Raw genomic sequence first — 4,423 nt, 5'->3', positions numbered from 1 at the left:
TTATGTTTGGTTAGTTATCTACTCTACGTTATGTTTGGTTAGTTATCTACTCTACATTATGTTTGGTTAGTTATCTACTCTACATTATGTTTGGTTAGTTATCTACTCTACATTATGGTTGGTTAGTTATCTACTCTACATTATGTTTGGTTAGTTATCTACTCTACATTATGTTTGGTTAGTTATCTACTCTTATGTTTGGTTATTCATTATGTTTGGTTAGTTATCTACTCTACATTATGTTTGGTTAGTTATCTACTCTACATTATGTTTGGTTAGTTATCTACTCTTATCATTTATGTTTGGTTAGTTATCTACTCTACGTTATGTTTGGTTAGTTATCTACTCTTTATGTTTGGTTAGTTATCTACTCTACATTATGTTTGGTTAGTTATCTACTCTACATTATGTTTGGTTAGTTATCTACTCTTTTTGGTTAGTTATCTACTCTATGTTTGGTTAGTTATCTACTCTACATTATGTTTGGTTAGTTATCTACTCTACATTATGTTTGGTTAGTTATCTACTTATGGTTGGTTAGTACTACATTATGTTTTTGGTTAGTTATCTACTCTACATTATGTTTGGTTAGTTACTCTTTATGTTTGGTTAGTTATCTCTACGTTATGTTTGGTTAGTTATCTACTCTACATTATGTTTGGTTAGTTATCTACTCTACATTATGTTTGGTTAGTTGTCTACTCTACGTTATGTTTGGTTAGTTATCTACTCTACATCATGTTTGGTTAGTTATCTACTCTACATTATGTTTGGTTAGTTATCTACTCTTATGTTTGGTTAGTTATCTACTCATTATGTTTGGTTAGTTATCTACTCTACATTATGTTTGGTTAGTTATCTACTCTACATTATGTTTGGTTAGTTATCTACTCTACATTATGTTTGTTGTTATCTCTACGTTATGTTTGGTTAGTTATCTACTCTTACGTTATGTTTGGTTAGTTATCTACTCTACGTTATGTTTGGTTATTATCTACTTGTTTGTTAGTTATCTACTCTACATTATGTTTGGTTAGTTATCTACTCTACATTATGTTTGGTTAGTTATCTACTCTACATCATGTTTGGTTAGTTATCTACTCTACGTTATGTTTGGTTAGTTATCTACTCTACATATGTTTGGTTAGTTATCTACTCTACATTATGTTTGGTTAGTTATCTACTCTACATTATGTTTGGTTAGTTATCTACTCGTTATGTTTGGTTAGTTATCTACTCTACATTATGTTTGGTTAGTTATCTACTCTACATTATGTTTGGTTAGTTATCTACTCTACATTATGTTTGGTTATTATCTACTCTACATTATGTTTGGTTGTTATCTACTCATATGTTAGTTATCTACTCTACATTATGTTTGGTTAGTTATCTACTCTCATTATGTTTGGTTAGTTATCTACTCTACATTATGTTTGGTTAGTTATCTACTCTACATTATGTTTGGTTAGTTATCTACTCTACATTATGTTTGGTTAGTTATCTACTCTACATTATGTTTGGTTAGTTATCTACTCTACATTATGTTTGGTTAGTTATCTACTCTACATTATGTTATGTTATGTTTGGTTAGTTATCTACTCTACATTATGTTTGGTTAGTTATCTACTCTACTATCTACGTTATGTTTGGTTATCTACTCTACATTATGTTTGGTTATTATCTACTCTATGTTTGGTTAGTTATTTGGTTAGTTATCTACTCTACATTATGTTTGGTTAGTTATCTACTCTACATTATGTTTGGTTAGTTATCTACTCTACATTATGTTTGGTTAGTTATCTACTACATTATGTTTGGTTAGTTATCTACTCTACATTATGTTTGGTTAGTTATCTACTCTACATTATGTTTGGTTAGTTATCTACTCTACATTATGTTTGGTTAGTTATCTACTCTACATTATGTTTGGTTAGTTATCTACTCTACATTATGTTTGGTTATTATCTACTCGTTGTTTGGTTAGTTATCTACTCTACATTATGTTTGGTTAGTTATCTACTCTACATTATGTTTGGTTAGTTATCTACTCGTTATGTTTGGTTAGTTATCTACTCCTACATTATGTTTGGTTAGTTATCTACTCTACATTATGTTTGGTTGGTTATCTCTACATTATATTTGGTTATTATCTTACATTATGTTTGGTTAGTTATCTACTCTACATTATGTTTGGTTAGTTATCTACTCTACGTTATGTTTGGTTAGTTATCTACTCTTCATTATGTTTGTTTGTTAGTTATCTACTCTACATTATGTTTGGTTAGTTATCTACTCTACATTATGTTTGGTTAGTTATCTCTTACATTATGTTTGGTTAGTTATCTACTCTACATTATGTTTGGTTAGTTATCTACTCTACATTATGTTTGGTTAGTTTGGTTAGTTATCCTCTACTTATGTTTGGTTAGTTATCTACTCATTATGTTTGGTTAGTTATCTACTCTACATTATGTTTGGTTAGTTATCTACTCTACATTATGTTTGGTTAGTTATCTACTCTACATTATGTTTGGTTAGTTATCTACTTTACATTATGTTTGGTTAGTTATCTACTCTACATTATGTTTGGTTATGTTATTATCTACTCGTTATGTTTGGTTATTATCTACTCTACATTATGTTTGGTTAGTTATCTACTCTACATTATGTTTGGTTAGTTATCTACTCTACATTATGTTTGGTTAGTTATCTACTCTACATTATGTTTGGTTAGTTATCTACTCTACATTATGTTTGGTTAGTTATTACTCTCATTATGTTTGGTTAGTTATCTACTCTACATCATGTTTGGTTAGTTATCTACTCTACATTATGTTTGGTTAGTTATCTACTCTACATTATGTTTGGTTAGTGTTTGGTTAGTTATCTACTCTACATTATGTTTGGTTAGTTATCTACTCTACATTATGTTTGGTTAGTTATCTACTCTACATTATGTTTGGTTAGTTATCTACTCTACATTATGTTTAAGTTGGTTTGGTTAGTTATCTACTCTACATAATGTTTGGTTAGTTATCTACTCTACATTATGTTTGGTTAGTTATCTACTCTACATTATGTTTGGTTAGTTATCTACTCTACATTATGGTTAGTTATCTACTCTACATTATGTTTGGTTAGTTATCTACTCTACATTATGTTTGGTTAGTTATCTACTCTACTCTATTATGTTTGGTTAGTTATCTACTCTACATTATGTTGGGTTTAGCGCTCTTGGCTTGTCAACATGTCAAATTACAGAAAGCAGTGCTGGTAATTGGATATCGCTGATAAAACTGAAAACCAATCAGGTGACAACTATTTCCCTCCTGAACCTTCACCCCCGTCTACACTAATCATTATGGTTGGCTATAAGATGTCTCAGCTGGTACCTTGATGCTGTAAAACGCTGGGGTTATTCAGGAAGTACAACGATATGAGAAATAGTGCCACCCTAGTGGACTAAATGATGTTGTGTTAATTATTGGTCACTGAAACGGAAGAGATCTTTGCCTTATTTATTATTTTTTATTTTATTTTACCTTTATTTAACTTGGCAAGTCAGTTAAGAACACATTCTTATTTTACAATGATGGCCTACCGGGGAACGGTGGGTTAACTGCCTCGTTCAGGGGGCAGAACGACATATTTGTACCTTGTCAGCTCGGGGATCCGATCTCTCTGTCTGTATATTGAGTTTTATTTATGAGGTCCCAGAGTTAGCAGCCATTTTTACCTAAAGTGTTTAGTGAATGGAGTCACTATTCTGATTGTCCCTCTTCTCTCTCCTCTCCCCAGTTCTTCCTGCTCATCCTGGTCATCTTCCTGGCAGAGTTAGCAGCAGCCATCTTGGCCTTCGTATTCCGGGAGCATGTGAGTGTTTCTCTGTTTCTCTGTCTGATTGGAATCCGGTAACCTCATCAGGATGTTACGCCCGTATTAGGACAGGGTGTACTTACACTATCAGGGCATCAGTCTGATAGTGTAACGACGACCGTGAGGGATGCCTTTTATAGGGGTTGTCAAAACAAGCCTGCCGTGGAGACTTGTAACTGAAAGTGCTTCGAGGAATCAGCTACAACAGGGAAACAGAACCCGTGGCGTTGCTACGGTAATGGGGTTGTCCAAGCAAACGAACTCACCGTAAAGCACCTGGTAACGATTCTCAATTAGAATTCTGGCCAAAAGGTTAACGGGACCGCGAGAGGTTGACATGGGTTTAAAAACGACGTTGTAAACTGTTTGGTAGAATCCTAAAGACACTATTCTCTTTATTGTGCAGCTCACCAGAGAAGTTTACCGGAGATCTGAAGAGACACTACCAGGGACACAACAACACGGACGTCTTCACCTCCACGTGGAACGCCCCTCATGACCACCGTAAGAGTCCGGTCAGGGTCAGGGTCCGGTCAGGGTCCGGTCA

At 33.4% G+C, this 4,423-nt stretch overlaps 1 pseudogene; it reads left to right on the top strand.

Moving 5' to 3' along the window:
* Nucleotides 1–3,361: 3,361 nt before the first annotated feature.
* LOC135552245 (tetraspanin-18B-like) overlaps nucleotides 3,362–4,423 on the top strand; it is a 6,917-nt pseudogene continuing 5,855 nt past the window's right edge.

This window comes from Oncorhynchus masou, chromosome 2 (assembly GCF_036934945.1).
Source record: "Oncorhynchus masou masou isolate Uvic2021 chromosome 2, UVic_Omas_1.1, whole genome shotgun sequence".
NCBI lineage: Eukaryota > Metazoa > Chordata > Actinopteri > Salmoniformes > Salmonidae > Oncorhynchus > Oncorhynchus masou.
The sequence above is the reverse complement of the archived record's forward strand: the minus strand, read 5'-3'. Positions and strand labels throughout refer to the sequence as shown.